A 12,130-nucleotide genomic window follows, 5' to 3' on the forward strand; every position below is an offset into this window, starting at 1 on the left:
CTTTCGGGCTGAGAACGGTTGCTGATAGCAAGTATGTTTTGAGTTACTGCTCAAATGTTTGGTTTGTCCAAGGCCTTTTCTGAGCTCATGCTCTGCCAGGGAGCAGGGGAGGCCGGGAGGAAGGAGAGACAGGACACCTGACCCAGGCTAGCCACAGAGGTATTCCATACCATAGCACGTCATACCCAGGATGTAACCGGGAGAGACCTGGAAGGGCTGGAGCTTTGGGGGGATGGAGGAGGTATTGGTCGGTGCTCAGTCGGGCAGGGTGGGGTGAGTTATGGGTTGGTGGCTGGTGAGGTGTTGTATTCTCTTCACTTGTTATTTGCTTTCTCATTATTATTATTAGTAGTAGTAGCAGTAGTGATTTGTGTTATACCTTAGTTATTAAACTGTTCTTATCTCAACCCATGGGAGCTACATTCTTTGGATTCTCCTTCCTAACTCTCTGGGAGTTGGGGGAGCAAAGGGGGGGGAGTGAGTGCACAAGCTGTGCAGTTTGGTTTTAAACCACGACACTATGATTCTATGAACTTCCATCCCTCTTAAAGAGCTTGCTGTGGCAAAGGTTCTAGTGAACTCAATGTGAAGTCACTAATGATGTGCGAGAGCAAGAACAAGATTTATGGCCTCATGGGAGCACCTATAGGGGTTGATAGTTATCCTGGTGGGTATGCTGGTCTGTGAAGGTGGTAGAGGACTTTCCTTCATGTAATATGGAAGAGCCTACAATTTTGCAGCTGTAGGATCAGGTATTTGGTCTCCTCTCTGTAGGACTGTGGTCTCCAAAGTAAGATGTCATATTTGGATGGGGGGACTTGAAGGGCCTGGGTCATAGCTGGTGCAATGTATCTTCACTTACTATGGGAAAACAGATGTTCAGCTACTCATAATACAAGGCTACCCACCATTTTTGCTCTTCTGATGCAACACACTGATGAGTTTTCTGATTGAGCTGTCAAAATTATAGGAGCAAAATCTTCATCTGTGTCAGAAAATACTACAAAACAGTAAAAAAAAAAATCTATTACATGTATCAACTACCCCCCCCCCAAACAACCAAACCCAGAGAAGACTGCTATCAGTCCAAGTCAGAATTAGGTAGTGGCAGAGAGTAAAAGGGTTTGTATTTATCATGAAAAAAAAGACATGTAAGTGGTTATGTTGTGGAAATGGTTAAAATTAATGAGGTCTTACCTCTTCATTTCCCACCTTTGAAGTGCCTGGTTTCTGTAACTGATGTTATAGTTGAGCACAGTAAGATCTGCCTTTGTGCTCACACCAGGAACTGGAAAGGGGTGCCAAGATCTAGAGCAGGGAGTGAATCAGTTCCAAACCAGAGTAATAATTTTTCTAAAGAAAATCGTTACTCTTAACACAGATGTGTTCAGATTCAGGCCCTGTACTAAGAAAATGACACTTGCCTATGGCAACCCTACCTATTTGTTTTGCTTGTTTGTATAGAATGAAGTCCTTTGCCTTTGGGGTTCATGGAACTGGTGGTTTTGAAATTGTGGTGGTTTTTGCAAAGAAGGTTTCACAAAATCAGGGAAGAGGACATTGTAAAATTTCACTCAACATACCACAGTGCTTCATCAGACAGCTTCTGTCATCAGAAAAATTATTTAGTTATTTTAGAGCAATGTTTTCTCTGAAGTTACTTCCCTTCAGTGGCAGATTTTGCCAACCATATGCAATTCTCCTATAAGACAACACCAGTGAGTCAAGAATAAAGTTGAGTCTTACCCTGCTCATCGCTGGGACTTCAACTCCTGTGGGAATGCCACCAGCAACTCCTGCCAGTTCCCTGGGCCCATGGCTATCATCTTCCAGCTGCTTTGATGTCCAAGTGTAGTGTAATTCAGCAGTGCTGAATTCATGCATTAATATACAAATCATGCTCAGAGACTGAATGTTTCCTGCACTTAATCACCCACCTGGTGTGTTTCAAAAAGCCCAGGAAAGATGACTTTTTTAAAAAGACAAACAAAAAGATCCCAGACAAAAATGAACCAACCACCCACCCCCAAACATGTGAACAAAACCATCTCAGGTTTTCTGCTCATGCTTTTTTCACTGCACAGAAAGCACCACCAACTTCCTGTTGCCATGAGAAGAAAGGTAGTACTGTGGAGACCAGAAAAATAGATGCCCACGAGTCTCCTAATATTGAGGAGAAACTTCTTTGCTTTCAGAAGACAGTAACCCAATACCAGGAGAAGCAAGTGCATTACCCACACAATTAAAGCCTGTTAACATGAAACCAAGCCTTTCCTCACAGTTAGAGATCTTGGGTTAAATGTGCTGGAGGATCAGGAGAGCAGAGCTTGGTTTGAAAGAATCACATGGGCTTTTTCCCCATCCCCTAAGGTGACGTTATCTGAGGCTGTTCAGCTTCTGCGCAGGTTGCCAATCTGCAAAGCCTTCTGCTGCAATGATACATTTCCTAAGGTTTTAAGAGTCATAGCTCCTTGGTCATTTAAAGCCAACACATTTCTCCTCATGGTGAAGTACATGGACTTGGGTTCAAGGTCCTTCAGGGTCCTCTTGAGGGACTTGAGCACCACTGTATTTCAGGACTGAAGCAGATGAAACAAAGCTGTCGCCTTTGCGAAGGCTCTGAGGAGGAAGCCCTGACCATACGTCTCCCAGAACCAGACAGTAACTCCAAGTGTTCTTAAGAAAGAAAAAACTTTACTCAGAGGAAACAAAGGAGTTTTCAAATGGAAAAGTAGGGCTTATAATTTCAGCTTTACTTGGTAAAGCTTAATCTTATTTACCAAGAAGGATTTGGCAAGTGTGATTAATTCCCTGCTCTTAAACATGAAAACATTTATCTGGCTGCTTAAACCATCCCAGACGAGGCTCGGCTCTCTGTGACAGGCAGAGCACACAGAGCATGCTTGTACAAGGATGAGATCATGATACTTCTTTGGCCATGTGCATGTCAGGGCAGGGGATGTGGCGGACACAGATCAGGAGGGCAACTTCTTGAGAAGTTGCCTCTGCCTTCCAACTCTTTGTGGAGAGTCCTCACTGGTGCATTACTCTGGGGGGGGAAGAAAGGTTAATCAGAGGGGGCTGGAAATCCAGAGGCTAAAGGGCAGGCATTTTTGTTCCTAGGGGAGATGTACACAAGAGCAGGGTTTAATCTGGGTGTAAAATCTGGGTTATTTTGTAACCAAGTTGGAAGCTACTCAATGGGAATACACCCAGTGAGGGCAGTAAGTGCTGCCAGCATTCAGCTCAGAGCTGAACTGTCTCTGCGGGAAATTTCTCATGAGCTGCTCTCTTGGTTCATCACAGCTGATATACGGAGGTCCACCTCTCCCTTCCTTTGCTCCCAGCCTTCCCTCCACTAGCTGAACCTTTCTGAGAGCTGGTTCAGTTCACTAACCCAGCAGAAATGTATCACAAGCTGTTAATCCTTGCCAAGGGATATATTTTTCTTGGAGGAGGGCACACACCTGATTTGGAGCCAGGGCTACTTTTCACCCTGTTTCTGTATTTTCCAAAGGCTCTGGTGGCCTTTTGCGCACTAAAAGTTCAATTTTTTGTGTTTGGTTACACTTTGTGACATCGCCTCTCAACCTGTTCAGGTATCCCCTTCTGGCCACACATAGCCCCTCAGGTGAATCATAAGTGTTGCCCCTTCAGTGCAGACCCTCCTGAACTCTCTACAACAGACATCGTGTTTCCGTTTCTCCGCATTTCGCTCACAGATTACCTGCAAAATCCCAGCAAGCTGGCCAGAGAACCTGTCTCCGTGGTCTCTGTACATACAAGAGATAAATTGATCAGCTCCACACCTCTGAGACTCCATTGTTGCCTTCCCCCTTCCCTAATCACTCCCCAGCCCCTATTCCCTTCCCCACCTCTGTGGGTTAATTTGAGGGGGGGGTAACCAAGCACTTACTGTCATGGAAGAATCCATTTAACCAGGTTTGGTTTATACCTAATGGGTAAAACACATGAAAATACAGGACTTGCATCCTTGCTCTCCATCCTCTGCCCTGTGGTACTGCTTTATCTGTAGGCACAGCCTCACCTACCTGCTCTTTCTCTTATTTCCCATTAAAAAAGAAGCAGAAAGATTAGACTTGTGTATCCCAACCTCTTCTTGCCTCATTCCTATGTAAAGCTCCATCAGTCACACCAGCAAGCCCAAACCATTGCTGCTGCAGATAATTCACCTAACACATACGAGCTAGATCATGGAGGCAGCAGCAAAACAGACTCCCAACAGAATTCAGACACACGGTATAAACTCCACATCTTCTGGAGCCTGCTAATACTTGTTGAACTAGATGAAGAGTGTTGTGGGCCACAGCTGTAGAAGCCAGCAGTCTGTAAAGCAGCTAGAACCTTTACAGAGCCTTTCACAAGGGGAAAAATCTTGAACTGTGATAAATTTGGTCTTGAAAAGGTGCCCAGGTGTTAACATGGCAGAAAAACCTGACTACTCTGAATGAAAAGTTTCTCTTAGACAAATCCTTTGTACAGGGTCCTGAGATTTTAAAGAACCACCATGAATTCAGAGCAAGGATGCGGAGAAGTCTGAAGCCCCTCAGCTCAGTATCCAAATATTTACGACCAAACTGATACTGTCATGCTTGTGATTGGGGGAGTCAGACAAGCCTAATTCATCCAACTTAAACATGTAAGCCCATGATAAAGAACAGTTCGAAAATTCACCCATACGTCTGCAGCAAACCAAGTAGTCAGACATCGGCAAACACACAGCCCCGTATCTGAGAAATGAAACTTTCCTTTGGCCTCTAAATTTAGAACATAGTCATTTTCTATTAATTTCTAAGCAAGTTGGGCCAGTCTGTGGAAAAGTGGGCTGTAAGCATCATTTAAATCATGCATAGCCTAAGGTGTAGTTTTTATCAATGTGTGTGAGGTATAAGCTGGCACCATGGTATGCAAACTTTGGGGATGAAATTTAGAAAACTAGCAGAATTCTAAAGGAGATTTGAGTTACATTAAGAGGATCTACACCTGATATGGCAAAAATAACCCACCAAACTCTCCTTTTTACTCTCCTGTTTATTACCTTCACACATGCAGCCTTTGAAACCAACCCTATTCCCTGTATCTGCTTCAATGCTTTCACTGCCCATGTCTGCAGGCACCTTGTTGAAACCTCTTGCTGGACAATAGCAAGAAACGGGGAAAAAAGCCAAAACAACCAGAGGTATAACTGTGGCTGTAGTTTCATAGCCAGGGGTCTGTCTGCTATCTGTGTTGGGTAAGGGGGAGCAGCGTCATAAGGCAGGGGTACAACGAGGATGGCTGTGATAAGAAGCAGGGCTTTAGCATTGCTAACTGAACTTATTGTCAGTTCCAGAAAGGTTTCAGAGATCTGCCCAGGATGAGACAATTTCTGATGTAGCTTCTATTCCAGTTGAGCACTGAAGAATGCTTTGCTTTATTACTGTTTCATTAGCTGCACTTCACTAGTTTTCTCTGAAGCCCTAATTTTAAAGAAAAGGTTTCTGTTTGGTGAAGTAAGGTGCTCTAACCCTTGAGCCTTACCTATGACACCAGATTCGGGAGTCCCATCGTGTGTCAGGCCCAGCTTTATGAATTAACCCCTGTGGCTGCATGAAGTCCCCTACTGCTTTGGCACTAGCCCCTGACATCAGGCTTCTATTAATAACTAAACACTGATAAAAGGTATCTCCGTAACAAACTCCTAGCAAATCCTTGCTTTTTGTTTTCTTCATGTATTTTCCCACCAACATATGATCCAGTGTTTTAAGGAGGTTAATGCTAGTTGGAGTAATTCTTTCTTGTACAAGGAGAAAAAAAACCATGGAGGATGAAAATGACAGGCTTTCTCAGGAAACACACTCATGGTGTATCCCAAGCCTACTGTTTGTACAAGACTCAGACAATCCACATACTCCAAGGAATGATGACAATTGCCACCAAAGAACAGTAGTTCTGTTTTCTAGCCCTAAAACTGCTGCCCGATGCTGACTGCATCCAGGTGGATGCACAACCATCACCTGCTCTTTGCCTGCATATGAGGCAGGGTAGATGCTCACTGCTTTGTCTACAGGAATGCTATCCTTGCACACCATCAGCACTAGCTTCCAAAAGAACCGTAAGACAACAGGGAATGTTTTAGAAGCAATTCAATGTAAGAGAGCCCCAGCAATTCTGCTAGATTTCTGATGCACATTAACAAAAGATACTTTTGGGGCTGGATGCAATTGAAAGAAATCTCATAAAATTATCTTTAAATTTCAAGGATCAGGAATTTGCTGCTTAAGGAAATTCAGAGATCCCCAAAAACTATTTACCAGAAAAAATTTACTCATAGTAATATGTTCTCTCAGTGTCAGAAGAGGTTGAAAACTAAAAGTTTGCCAAGCTCAAACAGGGGTGGAAGAGGGCTGAAGCTGGTAAAAGATCTCTACAAAGATATTTTAAAGATGCTTTTCCAAATCTTTGACTTTTATTTCCATGCTTGGAAGTATTTACTAAGCTCTTTAGCTGGTAACCAATAAACAGAAGTCACTTCCAGAACTGTGAAAGAAAAAAGGGTTCTTTCTGTAGGTTTCAAAGTGTTCCTGGGATTTTGATGCTGGAAAAGTTCTGAGAGTGTACTTCTTCCAAAGGACTTTCCAAGAATGCATACTTTACTGCAAAATACTCTCACAGAGAACTACAGAATTCCTGTTAAGAGATAGAAAAGTTATTTCTACATGGCCAGAGCCAAAACATTGAAGTTTTACATTTCAATAAATGTATTTTTGGCATATTTTGACAAGGTACAAAGGATTGAATATACTGAGATTATACAACGGTCTCACCTTTGCTCAGTGCAAGGTAGCACCTATGCAGATGCCTTCTGCATATTCTATTTGTCAGCTTACAAATGAAACTTGTGAGTGATCACTGGCTCATTGACTGCTCATGGATTGCCATCTTTTCAATTTTCACTTCAATGAAACAAAAAACCCCAAGGAGAACACTTTCTCTTTTTAATCATATCCAGCCCTGTTTTCTGCAATGAAGAACTTTTCGAGCTCCAAGAGAGCAATTCTTTCGAGTGTCACTTTCAGACAGCAAGATAAAAATCTCTGCTATTTGCAGAAAAGGATTCCAACCACCTTTTACAGCTTGAACCACTTCCCAATTTATTTACTTTTTTGAGGCTGTTTACATTTTTAGATGGCTCAGCTCACTCATCCCCAACAAACTCAGTTTAGAACTCCACAAACACACCCTGTGCCAGCCACGAGACTTCGGACCTAAGGCAACTGAAGGGCTTCTGTATCAAGTCATGCATACAAAAACCTGGAGATGAAGCAATCACATTTTCCGGCAAACTCTATCACTGAACAGCATTAGCCACACATGGCACAAGCCTCTATTGGGCAAAAGCAGCTTTGCACACCTGAAACTGACATTCCCTGGAAAGCTGCAGGATGCTCAGATCAGCATGTTGCTGTGTGGAGAAGGGAAATGGAAAGGACATCCTTAATTTGGCTGAAGAGCAGCTGGTTTTCTTCTTAATTAGCTCCTCTATCAAGCCCTTATGCTTTGAGTCAGTGAGGTTGAAGCACACTTAGTGCAATTCGGAAGTGACACATCAACCGCATGAACTGCATCAGAGGGCTCATTTGTTCTTTCCAATATTAAAGAGTAATTCTGCTTTAGACTAAGAGCCTTTCCAGTGCAGCTACCCCTTGGGAAGGAGCAGTGGCAACACAAGAGTATTCAGCTAGTTGTCTGCTCTAAATTACTTATGGAAACAAGCGAATTAATGTGGACAGAACACATATTTTCAAAGTTCTGTGTGGAAGGGTGTTGCACGGACAACAGTTCTGGCCTCCTCCTTTATAGTATCAGTGATAACCTTAGCTTTGCATAAAGCTTTCCTACCTTTGCAAAGCTGCTCTGTTACATACTTTCTCAACCTTCACCTTCATTGGTATTTTACAGACAAGAAAGCAGCAGGTGGTATCTTATTACAGACAGAAAGCAGAAACCAGTTACTATTATGCTGCCATTTTATATCTTTAGCCACTACTTTATCTTTGTCAGCTTCTCCCACCCCTGCAGCACCTGGAGAGCAACATTCCCTTCAGTAGAAATAATTTTCTGCATCCTTTATTTAAGGAAAACCCAAAAACGCAACATATGAGCTGGTCCTAAAACCAGGAAAAATATCTCAGAAAGTTAAAAAAAAACAAAAACAAAAACATTTTAGCCTTTTTTTTTGTTGTTGCTTATTGGGTTTGGTTTTGATTGTCGGAGAATTGCTTAGGTGGAACTTCTGGTCAGCGCAGAGGTGTAATTTAAATCTGTATCTCCCATCTCGAGATTACAGGTTCCAGCCACCTGCAACGAATACCTAAAAGTTCAGGGAATCATTCATTCTCCATCCTTGTTTAAAATAAAATACTGAGATTTAACAAAATCTGAATTGGAGGTGTAATACATGTATTTCTGAAGTCTTATTAAAACTTTTCAGTATGCTGTTTCTACTCCGGTCTTTAAAACCAAGAAAATCTCTGATTTGCTACACAATCACCTAAAAACCAGAAATCGTCAACCTAAAGCCTATGGGTAATACACACATGACAAAAGTATGCAGTGACCTGCCCTCAAGCTTTGGCAGAGGACTGCGCAGACCATATATCACACATTGTATTTGACCTTTTTTCCTATCTTAGGTAGGTAAGAAAGATCAATAGGGATTGCTGGCAGTGAGTCAGAAGGGATGGTTTTTTATTTAGCAATGTTTTCTAAATGATAACAGATGTTCAGTGAAAGAAAACGACTGTATTATCAGCAGTGGACTGCATCAAATGCGATCCTAGCAAGGTGCAAGACCATCTCTTAGAAAGGCACACTTCAGAAAAATCCAAGGTGAGAAAGCACTTAGCTGTTAACAGGGTGTTGCATTCATCTCTGCTGGCAGGAGGAAAGAACCCTGGTCTGGTAGGAAAACACACAGAAAATTCTGCTTATATCCAGGGCAGCTTTCCTGGCACTGTATAAGAGCAAAGGAATACTGCACAAATGCACCACTTGTCATATAGAGCCCCACATCCAAAGTCTACAAATCAAGAGTCTTTTCAGCCTCTAATGCCTGCAGAGTGAAAGCAGTCCCTGTGAGCTGGCCAGCTCCCTGCCTGTCGTAGTATTGCTCTGTCCTACACTGGCACCTTGGCTTAGACCAAGAGTAATCAAGTCCTGTCTCTAATCTCAAACATTGGCCATATTATGGGAATACAGGAAGAGTTGCCACAAGGAAATTCCTTAGGAAAAGGAAGAATGGTCTCCCAGCTATAGAGGATTTTCAGCTCCTGAAGCTTCCTGAGCCTCCCATGGTTTGTATACTTAGCCCTTCTCAAAAGATCCTCACTCCTCAAATTCACAGGAACTGCAAGCATACACACTTTGTAGAGGGCTCACACAGACTTCAGTGCAGGGGGACTGTCCTCCTATGGAGGACATCAAATTAAGAAGATCAATACTTCATCTATTCTAAACTCTTCTGAATGCCACTTATGTTTACCCAGCACCCTTAAGCCTTACAATGAAAGGTGAGGACCAAGAGCAAAATGTAGTCACAGTCCCATGTCCCACAGGAAGCTGGACAGCAAGAGAAGGAGAAAAAACACTTCTTTACCAAAAACCTTTCTGCAAATTTAATTGACATTCCCCTTTCCTCGTACAAGTCATAGCTCGGGATCCCTCTGCACTGCATATTTAAAGAAATTAGACGTTTAAAGTGTGCATTGGTGGGCAACACATAAAACACAGATTTCTAAAAATATAACCTAACAAGTCTTGTATAATCTGGATTCCCTGTGAGAAAAATACTTCTTATAATTTCACATTAAAGGAAATGTTAGGCTTCTCCAAATCTATTTCAGCCCATGTATACTAGGTAGATATACCAGGGCTATAAATGCACTGCAGTGCAAGACAAGAAAAATAATTTAACCCTTATCTTCATGGAATTCGCTACTCGGAGGAATTGGAGGAGTGAAACAAAAGCATCAGGGTTATTTATGACTGTGTAAGAAGTTACATGCAACACTCAGCATTCAGTTCCTGAAGCGGGAAAGAAATCTGCATTTATGTACAACACTTCCTGCCACTGGGATAAATAGAAAGATATGCAAGAAGCAGTAAAACATCTGTGAAGCCTTAATTTGTAACAAACTCTAGTACTTAGGTACCCTATCTGTAAGGAATCAGAAAAAAAGCCGGAAGAACAAAAGAACTGGTGCTGCTGGCAGGCAACCAGCAACTTTTAGCAGAAGTTGGTTACAACTCTCAATCATCTGCACACCTCTTATAAACCCACAGCCAAAGAGGCACAATGCTTGCTGGCAAAGTCCCAGGAAATCTTAGGAGCCTAAATGTAACTGTAGAGGGAACAGAACACATAGGATTTAAAAAAAAAAAAATCCATAGACTCCCCCATAGAGTTTTAAGAGATACAGTTATCAGATTTGCAAGGAAGGCAAAGCAATTCTGAACTCCTGCTTATAACAACCTGTGTATAAAAGAAACCCCACTCCTTATCTCCCAGGGAAGCCCAGAATGAGTGCATTAGTCATAACTTAATAGACATGGAAAAAGAACTAACCTATGACTGACATTTACACAAAAGCTATTCAAGATGCTTCCAACACAGGCCTGGAAATGAAAATCAAGCAGCAGTAAACAACTTTTGCAATTCTTTTTCTTCCATTTCCTCTCTCAAGAATAAGCATAAATTCATATTTTGTATACAAAGTAAAACAATCATTAGAAATTCCCATTAAAAAGGAAATAAACAACCATTTATTTGACTGCATTGTATTTAGACAGCTTGTACATTTCATAACCCCACTGTTTTTGTTCTCATCAAAAAGGATAAAGGGATAGGAGAGTATAATCCACTCAAAACAGCAGTTCAGTATTTTGAGATACACTTGATATTTTCAGATGCCCACCTGATACCTGAACTCCAATATAGGTTGTAATGTTTACACAAGACCTGAAATTTTTGTAACATAGCACTCTGTTTTAGCAATGTCTTGCAGTGCCCTGAAAAACAGTTTGTGATGTACTATGCAATGCCAATTAGGTTATGCCTATTTTCTTGAAGATGATGAACCTGATTATTTCTTAAAAAACAATACAAACATCCATACTGACATGTCATCCAACAGTAACATTTGGGCAAATTTACATATAAAAGTGATCACAACTCCTTAGTTAAGATTTGTCAATGCAAAAGGTGAGGGTGAAAGAACTGTGTTTTAGCAACAGACATGAGAAAAAAAAAACAACTTTTCATTGTTAGATTTCTTTTGAAAACCTATTTTCATCTCTTTGCAAATTCAAAACTTCCCACGTGATATCCAAATCCCAAGTAACACAGAGAACAAATCTGTTTCTTTTAATACGAACCAACACATACAGCTTCAGAATCTCCCATTGTGAACTGTGTGTTACACAGCAGCAATATTAGAACCTTTCAGGTAACGCGGTCTTTTAAAAGAAACATGCACCTATTTTGCGCAGTATTTTAAAAACGTGCACAGCGACAATTACTTCTTACAACAAACAAACAGAATTGTATTTGAAGTTTGCTTAGAAGTAATGATTTTGGCAGTGCTTTTGTGAAAAGTGATTTCAGCTAACTTTTAAGTTAGTTTTTGAATCTGAAGACACCCACGGCTTAAATATTAACCCATAGAAAACTTGCCTGTCTAGCTTTACAGTTTTAAACACCAGCAGACACACAAGCTTCCCTCTTCTGCAATGTGTGATACAATCCCAACAGCTGCTAACAAGGTAAGCAACCACCCTGATCTGCCCCCTTAGATCAAGCAAGCCAGAGCAGCCATGGTTCCACCTGGAACATGGTGAACAGAAGTCTGTTTCTACTGGTTTAACATTACTAACAATTAAGTCTGAACTATGAACAAAACCCTCCTGAAAAGCCATCCAGAAAAACTGGCAAACCTGGTGATCAGAATGACATGAACAAAAGGTTTTAGCACGTCACAAGTCAGCAGTGGCAACATACAGGTTTTATGCTGAACTCAACGTTCTGTCAATAGCAGTTTCCATTTTATTATATTTTCTCTTGGGCACCATT

Source organism: Melopsittacus undulatus, chromosome 4, assembly GCF_012275295.1.
Source record: "Melopsittacus undulatus isolate bMelUnd1 chromosome 4, bMelUnd1.mat.Z, whole genome shotgun sequence".
Taxonomy (NCBI): domain Eukaryota; kingdom Metazoa; phylum Chordata; class Aves; order Psittaciformes; family Psittaculidae; genus Melopsittacus; species Melopsittacus undulatus.